Raw genomic sequence first — 10,682 nt, forward strand, 5'->3', positions numbered from 1 at the left:
GCCCCAGGTGTCGGTGTCCTGAGCAGGGGGGGACACCGGCGCGCTATGGGGGCCAGGTGCCAGTGTCGCCGCTGGCTCAGGCCCCCAGCACTTGCGGTATTCACCTGTCCCCGTTCCACCGCCGCGCGCCACTGTGTCTTCCGGGTCTCTGCAGTGACTGTTCAGGCATAGGGCGCACACTAAACACGTCATCGCTCCCTCTGACCTGAACGTCACAGCCAGAGGACGTGGAAGGCATAGCGCGGCGGTGGAAGGGGGACAGGTGAATATCGCATGGCTCACCCTCCCCGGTCATACTCACCCTCCTGGCGCGGTCTCTGCACTTCCCTGCTTCTCCGATGGTCTCCGGCATGCACCGGCAGCTTGTTCCTGTGTTCAGCGGTCACATGGTATCGCTCATTAAAGTAAAGAATATGTGCTCCATGCCTACTGGAGTGGAGGCGCGACAATATTCATTATTTTAATGAGCGGTACCACGTGACCGCTGAACACAGGAAGAGCTGCAGGCGCCGGAGACCATCTGAGAAGTAGGGACGTGCAGAAACGTGTCAGGAGGAGGTGAGTATGATGTGACAGCCAAAGAAAACAAAAAAGAAAAAAAGTTTGACGCACTATCAGCATCGACCCACCTGTGCTTTACTGGCAAATAACCTGGCGTTGTTACTGCCACAACAGAATCGGGTGCTCGTGAAAACAGGAAACAATGTCTATATAGCAGTAATAGCAAGAAAACGAGCACTCACCATCTGTACAAAAGTCTTCCTTTATTGCGGCTTCATGTTAAAAAAGCAGGATATTACAGGGAGAACTGTGGTTCCTAGTGACGACGATCGTTTCGCTCCTCTGAGCTTCTACAGGTCTGCAGAAGCTCAGAGGAGCGAAACGATCGTCGTCACTAGGAACCACAGTTCTCCCTGTAATATCCTGCTTTTTTAACATGAAGCCGCAATAAAGGAAGACTTTTGTACAGATGGTGAGTGCTCGTTTTCTTGCTATTAATGATGTGACAGCCGCCAGCTCCGGCAGGTTTCTCTCCCCCACCGATCCCCCTGGGACACTGACTCAAGTATAAGCCGAGAGCGGCACTTTCAGCCTAAAAAAGTGGGCTGAAAATCTTGGCTTATACTCGAGTATATACGGTATTTATTTTTATTCTCACCCTCCCTCGCCACCAAATCAGGTCATTTCTATTAATTCGATAATTCTCTCATTAGCCCATACTGGACAAACATTGAGGACATAAAGAACTAGAGGTGAGAGACAAACATCTTAATCAGGGCTTTTCTACCCACGTTAAATAATGGCAGCTTCAGCCACACCTAAATCTTCTGTCTCAATTTCCTAATTGACAATATAGTGTTAAGTGACACAAAACTCACAACCTTCCTTGTGAGAATTAACCATAAATATTCAAAACTATCTTCTTTTTTTTTTACTAAAATATGTAATTCTCTTCACACTTGTCTGTTTTTTTTCCTCAAGTGGTAAAAAAACCATTTACTACATTGCTCTCCAAGCCAGAGTGGGCACCAAAATGACCTGATCACCGCTATCGTTCACTGGAGAGATCTCCCCATCTCTGCCAAATACAACAGAATATCATCTGAACAGATTCCTATTTATCCCCCTCTCCACTGCTGCCAAAGCCCCTAATTTCATTATGTTTCCTGGTTTTAAATGTAAGTACAATAAGCAAAGCAAAATACTGCGAGAAAAGTGGAGAGGACGTGTCAGCATCTTGTTCCTCTGGCTGGGGGCAAATTATATAATAGTTTGAAGCAACTAATAAAATTCTCCCCTAACTAAAACTTCTCCTATGCCCTCCATAAGAACCCCTACTTCTTCCTGTTACAAACCTTTGTGGCGTTTGATGCCAGGATGGAGACTTGGCTCCTTCTCCAAGTTGCATATTTAAAAACTCTTTACTCAAATTAATCAGATCCTCTCCCTGGTATAAAACCATCCTGGGAAGAAAGTAGTCAGGGCTTCAGAGTTGTATAAACGTTGTATTTGACCAAGGATCCAGATACAAATGAAGAACAACTTCTTCCTTTAGGTCCGTGATCAGAGCTGACAATTCACAACAGCTAATTCCAATATTAAGGCTGAGTTCACACGTAGCAGAATTGCCGCGGAAATTTCCGCGGCAATTCTGCGCCTCCTGCCGCGGGTATATCGCATGCAGAATTTGCATGCATATACCCGCAGAAAACTAGCGTTTTGCAAGCATAATTAGCTTGCAGAATGCTAGCGTTTTCCAAGCGATCTGTAGCATCGCTTGGAAAACTGTTTGACAGGTTGGTCACACTTGTCAAACATAGTGTTTGACAAGTGTGACCAACTTTTTACTATAGATGCAGCCTATGCAGCATCTATAGTAAAAGATAGAATGTTAAAAAAAATAAAAAAAAGGTTATACTCACCTCAGCGGCGTCCGTTCCTAATGTTGTGTGTTCAGGACCTTCCATTGACGTAGCGGTCACGTGACCGCGGGTCATGTGACCGTGACGTCATCGCAGGTCCTTCACACACACCTCGGAGGCCGCTGAGAAGGTCGGGCTGCCAGAGGGTGAGTATAGGACTATTTTTTATTTTACTTCTTTTTTTTTACCACTTATATGGTGCCCAGTCCGTGGAGGAGAGTCTCCTCTCCTCCACCCTGGGTACCAACCGCACTTGATCTGCTTACTTCCCGCATGGTGTGCACAGCCCCGTGCGGGAAGTAAGCAGATCAATGCACTCCTATGTGTGCAGAATCGCCGCGATTCCGCAATTTTAATGAACATGCTGCGTTTTTTTCTGGATTGCGATTCCGCTCAGGAAAAAAATGCAGCATGTGCACAAAAAATGCTGATTGTATTCTGTTACATAGGATGCTTAATGTTAGCGTTTTTTTCGCGGTTTTATAGCGAAAAAAACGCAAAAAATCTGCTACGTGTGCACACAGCCTCAAGGAGTTATTCACCAAAATTTTATTAAATAAATGAGCCTAGCATAGACTTGAAATTAAAATACAGACACGTCTCTTACCACGGTCATTCCTTTTTACCTCTGCCTGTGTCCTCTGTTAGTTTTCTCCAGTCATTTTTTGGCAAGAGATGTCCTCCATCCAAAGTTCAAATAGACCATCTCTACTTCCCTGTTCCGGCTTCAACATCACATTTCCACGATCATCCATTTTTAAAAAAACTCAGTTTATTGAGAGATTGCGCAAAACAGAAAAGAAAAAAAACAATGGTTACAGATTGAAAATACATAATCATTTAACTGCATCATATGTGTGTTAGGAGTCGAGTTTCCTCTGCTGCACAGTGGGAATCTCGATCTGTCTCTGCTGCGGTCTCCCATTTTCCTTCGGCCGCAGTGGAGCCTGCTCAGCGGAGATGTTGGTCCCAGCGTCTCACTGAGTCTGATTCAGTGCAAAGGGTTTTTGTTGCCTCTCCAGGCTCTGCTATTGTACCCTGCACTGATCTACGGCGAACAGGCTTTTCTGGGACTAAGTCCTGCTTTGCACACACTGAGCATGCCCAGGGTAAGATCTCTCAGTGGAGATCAAGGGTCACATGTTCAGGTTCTGCAGCCAAGTCTATTGGTCTTTCTAGGAAGGTCCTGTAGGTACGCAGACTCAGTGGCAATCTCTCATTGGTCCTCTTCTTTAAGGTCCTGTACGTGCTGCAGTTATTTAAGGCTCGCATGGCCGCACGGCCATGCGCTAGTATCTTCTAAAGTTACATGCTTTGCGCCACTGTGGTCATATGCGTGAATGTGTTCAGGGACCCGGCTGAAATAAGCCCCTAGAATGCTGGCACCTCCGGCGAGGAGATTGTGTATGAGAGTATTCAGGGACCCGGCTGAAATAAGCTCCTAGAATGCTGGCACCTCCGGCGAGGAGTGTTGTGTGCATGCATGATCACTGACTGCTCTCTTCTGGGTAGTTAGCCTGTGTCTCTGTGGGAGTTAACAGGGCACAGAGCTTTGCTTTCTCGGCCGCTCTGTGAAGCTAACAGAGCTGGTTAATACCGCCATATAGTGCCGCCATTTACTTAGCGGCAGGATATTTCCTGCACGGTGGATCCCGGGTTGCGAACGCACCAATCACATCAATAAATATATTCGGTGCGTTCCGCAAACCCTAACAGTATACTAGCGCCAGGATCTGGCTAAGTCATGGCGGAGGAACAGCGATTGCAGGGGTACATCCAGCTGCTGCAGGGCCGGTTGGCGTCTCTCGAGCGTGCAACCTCGGCGGTGGATGTTACCGCAATTGCTGTTCAGGCTGCTAGCGTGGCTGCAGCAGCTTTACCCACTGCCACCTCTGTTCTGACCTTATCCCACCTTCCCTTGCCTGAAAAATTCTCTGGGGACAGTAAGTCCTGTAGGGGATTCGTGAGCCAGTGCGGTATACATCTCGTGCTCCTGGCTGCACGTTTTCCCACAGAGCGGGCAAAGGTGGGATTTGTAATTTCTCTCCTGTCGGACAGAGCTTTGGAGTGGGCTACGCCGCTGTGGGAGCGATCATGTGGTGCAGAGTGTTCCTCGGTTTCTGGGCACTCTGAAGCAGGTCTTCGTAGGACCTCAAGTCACCCATGATACGGCGCTCCAACTGCTGGCATTGACTCAGGGTTCGGCCATGGTCAGCCAATTTGCCATTCTCTTCCGGACTTTAGCGTCTGAGTTGGAGTGGTCAGATAAAACCCTCATCCCAGTATTTTGGAGGGGGCTGGCTGACCATGTGAAGGACGCTTTGGCCACTAGGGAGATTCCCGCTACACTGGAGGAGCTCATATCTATATCAACTCGCATAGACCTTCGTTTTCACGAGCTGGGGTTGGAGCGAGCCCAGTGTAAGCAGAGGTTTCGGCTGGCTCCCACCTTCGCCAGATCTTTGGAATCTCCGGTCCAGGCGCCCGAGTCACATGAGGCCATAGAGGGGTCGCGAGCGGGGTCTAAGTCCCAGGCCGCTCGTACCCTTAAGGTCTGTCATGTTTGCCGGCAGTCTGGACATCTTGCCTCCAAGTGTCCACAGCGGTCGAGGAAACGTCAGCGTCTAGTGGCAGTTGGAGGAGGTACATTAGACACAGCGACGTTTACCTCAAAATTGTCCTTCAAGGGGACAATTACCATAGGTCCATCCACTCTTATGGTAGAGCTTTGCGTGGACTCTGGGGCGGAGAGTAATTTTATGTCATCGGCTTTCGCTCAGCGACACGCAATACCCCTGGTGATGCTCGCCAAGCCAATAACCATTCGAGTGGTAAATGGGTCGACACTACCTTCACAGATTACACACCAAACCATCCCTTTCACTCTTTCTGTATCTCTATCACATCAGGAGATTATTTCTCTTTTGGTCCTTCCTGAGGGAGTTGATGAGGTCCTGTTGGGGATACCCTGGCTTCGTTTTCATTCTCCTCATATAGAGTGGTCCTCTGGGAAAATTTTGGGATGGAGTAAATCCTGTGAGGGTAGATGTCAGAGGGAGTGCTTTCAGGTTGCTACAACTAAGGTACCCGCAGATCTTTCCTCTCTCCCCAAGCACTATTGGCCTTATGCGGACGTGTTCTCCAAAAGGGCTGCGGAGACCCTTCCACCTCACCGCCCCTATGACTGTCCTATCGATATCTTGCCTGGTGCTGAGCCTCCCCGGGGTCTAGTCTATCCGTTATCTCTCCCGGAGATGGAGGCAATGTCTCAGTATATCCAAGAGAATCTGGCAAGAGGTTTTATTAGGAAGTCAGTGTCACCTGCAGGGGCTGGGTTCTTCTTCGTGCAGAAGAAGAGTGGAGAATTACATCCATGCATTGACTACAGGGGTCTTAACGCTATCACCGTTAAAAACAAGTACCCACTACCCCTGATATCTGAGCTCTTTGATAGGCTACGGGGAGCAAGGGTATTTACTAAATTATATTTGCGGGGTGCTTATAACCTGATTCGCATCCGTGAGCGGGACGAGTGGAAGACAGCTTTTAACACCAGGGATGGGCACTATGAGTATCTGGTGATGCCCTTCGGGCTCTGTAATGCCCCAGCCGTTTTCCAAGACTTTGTGAACGACATCTTCCGGGAGATGCTCACCACCTCGGTCGTAGTCTATCTGGATAATATTCTCATCTACTCTCCAGATATTGACTCCCACCGGAGAGATGTTCGCAAAGTCTTCGACCTCTTACGGGCTAACTCCCTCTACGCCAAGTTGGAGAAGTGTGTGTTTGAGCAGGAATCCTTGCCATTCCTTGGTTATATAATCTCTGCCCAGGGTTTGGCTATGGATCTGTTGTGAATTTGCTTTTTGCTCCCTCTAGTGGTTACTAGTTTTTTGACTCTGGTTTTTCTGTCATTCCTTTTATCCGCACCTGGGTCGTTAGTTAGGGGTGTTGCTATATAAGCTCCCTGGACCTTCAGTTCAATGCCTGGCAACGTAGTTATCAGAGCTAGTCTGCTGTGCTCTTGTCTACTGATCCTGGTTCCAGTTATATCAGCTAAGTCTGCCTTTTGCTTTTTGCTATTTGTTTTGGTTTTGTATTTTTGTCCAGCTTGTTCCAAATCTATATCCTGACCTTTGCTGGAAGCTCTAGGGGGCTGGTGTTCTCCCCCCGGACCGTTAGACGGTTCGGGGGTTCTTGAATTTCCAGTGTGGATTTTGATAGGGTTTTTGTTGACCATATAAGTTACCTTTCTTTATTCTGCTATCAGTAAGCGGGCCTCTCTGTGCTAAACCTGGTTCATTTCTGTGTTTGTCATTTCCTCTTACCTCACCGTCATTATTTGTGGGGGGCTTCTATCCAGCTTTGGGGTCCCCTTCTCTGGAGGCAAGAAAGGTCTTTGTTTTCCTCTACTAGGGGTAGCTAGATTCTCCGGCTGGCGCGTGTCATCTAGAATCAACGTAGGAATGATCCCCGGCTACTTCTAGTGTTGGCGTTAGGAGTAGATATATGGTCAACCCAGTTACCACTGCCCTATGAGCTGGATTTTTGTATTCTGCAGACTTCCACGTTCCTCTGAGACCCTCGCCATTGGGGTCATAACAGTTTGCCAGGCCAGTATTAAATGTTTAATGCATTGCAGAAGAGGGATTATAAGAAAGAAGATTCTGAGTTTGTTTTTTTTTCTCCTTCCCCTTTACCTCAGAGTGGCTATGCTTGCTGCAGACATGAATGTCCAGACCTTGATTACAAGTGTGGACCAGCTGGCTACTCGTGTGCAGGGCATACAAGACTATGTTATCAGAAATCCTAGGTCAGAACCTAAAATACCGATTCCTGAACTGTTTTCCGGAGACAGGTTTAAGTTTAGGAATTTCGTGAATAATTGTAAATTGTTTTTGTCCCTGAGACCCTGTTCATCAGGAGATTCTGCTCAGCAAGTAAAAATTGTTATTTCGTTCTTACGGGGCGACCCTCAGGATTGGGCTTTTTCGCTGGCGCCAGGAGATCCGGCATTGGCTGATCTTGATGCGTTTTTTCTGGCGCTCGGTTTACTTTATGAGGAACCCAATCTTGAGATTCAGGCAGAAAAGGCCTTGCTGTCTATGTCTCAGGGGCAGGACGAGGCTGAAGTGTATTGCCAAAAATTTCGGAAATGGTCCGTGCTGACACATTGGAACGAGTGTGCACTGGCCGCTAATTTTAGAAATGGCCTTTCTGAAGCCATTAAGAATTTTATGGTGGGTTTTCCCATTCCCACAGGACTGAATGATACTATGGCACTGGCTATTCAAATTGACCGGCGGTTGCGGGAGCGCAAAACCGCAAATTCCCTCATGGTGTTGTCTGAACAGACACCTGATTTAATGCAATGTGATAGAATCCTGACTAGAAATGAGCGGAAAATTCATAGACGCCGGAATGGCTTGTGCTACTACTGTGGTGATTCTACACATGTTATCTCAGCATGCTCTAAACGTATAGCTAAGGTTGTTAGTCCTGTCACCGTTGGTAATTTGCAACCTAAATTTATTCTGTCTGTAACTTTGATTTGCTCACTGTCATCTTATCCTGTCATGGCGTTTGTAGATTCAGGTGCTGCCCTGAGTCTCATGGATCTCTCATTTGCTAAGCGCTGTGGATTTACTCTTGAACCATTAGAAAATCCTATTCCTCTTAGGGGTATTGATGCTACACCATTGGCAGCTAATAAACCGCAGTATTGGACTCAGGTTACCATGTGCATGACTCCTGAACACCGCGAGGTGATACGTTTCCTGGTTTTACATAAAATGCATGATTTGGTCGTTTTAGGGCTGCCATGGTTACAGACCCATAATCCAGTCCTGGACTGGAAGGCTATGTCAGTCTCAAGTTGGGGCTGTCGTGGTATTCATGAGGATTCCCTGCCTGTGTCTATTGCTTCTTCTACGCCTTCGGAAGTTCCGGAGTATTTGTCTGATTATCAGGATGTCTTCAGTGAGTCTGAGTCCAGTGCACTGCCTCCTCATAGGGACTGTGACTGTGCTATAGATTTGATCCCAGGCAGTAAATTTCCTAAGGGAAGACTGTTTAATCTGTCGGTACCTGAACATGCCGCTATGCGTTCATATATCAAGGAGTCTCTGGAAAAAGGACATATTCGCCCGTCTTCTTCCCCTCTTGGTGCGGGATTCTTTTTTGTGGCAAAAAAGGACGGATCTTTGAGACCTTGTATTGATTATCGGCTTTTAAATAAGATCACTGTCAAATTTCAGTATCCTTTACCGCTGTTGTCTGACTTGTTTGCCCGGATTAAGGGTGCCAAGTGGTTCACCAAGATAGACCTTCGTGGTGCGTACAACCTTGTGCGCATTAAGCAAGGTGATGAATGGAAAACCGCATTCAATACGCCCGAAGGTCATTTTGAGTACTTGGTGATGCCTTTTGGGCTCTCCAATGCGCCTTCAGTTTTTCAGTCCTTTATGCATGACATTTTCCGGAAGTATCTGGATAAATTTTTGATTGTTTATCTGGATGATATTTTGGTTTTTTCTGATAATTGGGATTCGCATGTGGAGCAGGTCAGGTTGGTCTTTAAAATTTTGCGTGAAAATTCTTTGTTTGTCAAGGGCTCAAAGTGTCTCTTTGGTGTACAGAAGGTTCCCTTTTTGGGGTTCATTTTTTCCCCTTCTGCTGTGGAGATGGACCCAGTCAAGGTCCGAGCTATTCTTGATTGGACTCAGCCCTCGTCAGTTAAGAGTCTTCAGAAGTTCTTGGGCTTCGCTAACTTCTACCGTCGTTTTATCGCTAATTTTTCTAGCATTGTGAAACCTTTGACGGATATGACCAAGAAGGGCTCCGATGTAGCTAACTGGGCTCCTGCTGCCGTGGAGGCTTTCCAGGAGTTGAAACGCCGGTTTACTTCGGCGCCTGTTTTGTGCCAGCCTGACGTCTCACTTCCCTTTCAGGTTGAGGTGGATGCTTCGGAGATTGGGGCAGGGGCCGTTTTGTCGCAGAGAGGCCCTGGTTGCTCTGTTATGAAGCCTTGTGCCTTTTTCTCTAGGAAATTTTCGCCTGCCGAGCGAAATTATGATGTGGGCAATCGGGAGTTGTTGGCCATGAAATGGGCATTTGAGGAGTGGCGTCATTGGCTCGAGGGTGCTAAGCATCGTGTGGTGGTCTTGACTGATCACAAAAATCTGATGTATCTCGAGTCTGCTAAACGCCTTAATCCGAGACAGGCCCGCTGGTCATTGTTTTTCTCCCGCTTTGATTTTGTTGTCTCGTATTTACAAGGTTCAAAGAATGTGAAGGCCGATGCTCTTTCTAGGAGCTTTGTGCCTGATGCTCCTGGAGTCGCTGATCCTGTTGGTATTCTTAAAGATGGAGTTATCTTGTCAGCTATTTCTCCGGATCTGCGACGTGTGTTGCAGAGGTTTCAGGCTGATAGGCCTGAGTCTTGTCCACCTGACAGACTGTTTGTCCCGGATAAGTGGACCAGCAGAGTCATTTCCGAGGTTCATTCCTCGGTGTTGGCAGGTCACCCGGGAATTTTTGGCACCAGAGATCTGGTGGCCAGGTCCTTTTGGTGGCCTTCCTTGTCAAGGGATGTGCGGTCATTTGTGCAGTCCTGTGGGACTTGTGCTCGAGCTAAGCCTTGCTGTTCTCGTGCCAGCGGTTTGCTCTTGCCCTTGCCTGTCCCGAAGAGACCTTGGACACATATCTCCATGGATTTCATTTCTGATCTTCCGCTATCTCAGGGCATGTCCGTTATCTGGGTGATATGTGATCGCTTCTCCAAGATGGTCCATTTGGTTCCTTTGCCTAAGCTGCCTTCCTCTTCCGATCTGGTTCCTGTGTTTTTCCAGAACGTGGTTCGTTTGCACGGCATCCCTGAGAATATTGTGTCAGACAGAGGATCCCAGTTCGTTTCCAGGTTCTGGCGATCCTTTTGTAGTAGGATGGGCATTGATTTGTCGTTTTCGTCTGCTTTCCATCCTCAGACTAATGGACAGACGGAGCGAACCAATCAGACTTTGGAGGCTTATTTGAGGTGTTTTGTCTCTGCTGATCAGGACGATTGGGTGACATTCTTGCCGTTGGCTGAGTTTGCCCTTAATAATCGGGCTAGTTCCGCCACCTTGGTTTCGCCTTTTTTCTGCAACTCTGGTTTCCATCCTCGCTTTTCTTCGGGTCATGTGGAGCCTTCTGACTGTCCTGGGGTGGATTCTGTGGTGGATAGGTTGCAGCAGATCTGGAATCATGTGGTGGACA

This window comes from Ranitomeya variabilis, chromosome 2, assembly GCF_051348905.1.
Source record: "Ranitomeya variabilis isolate aRanVar5 chromosome 2, aRanVar5.hap1, whole genome shotgun sequence".
Classification (NCBI taxonomy): domain Eukaryota; kingdom Metazoa; phylum Chordata; class Amphibia; order Anura; family Dendrobatidae; genus Ranitomeya; species Ranitomeya variabilis.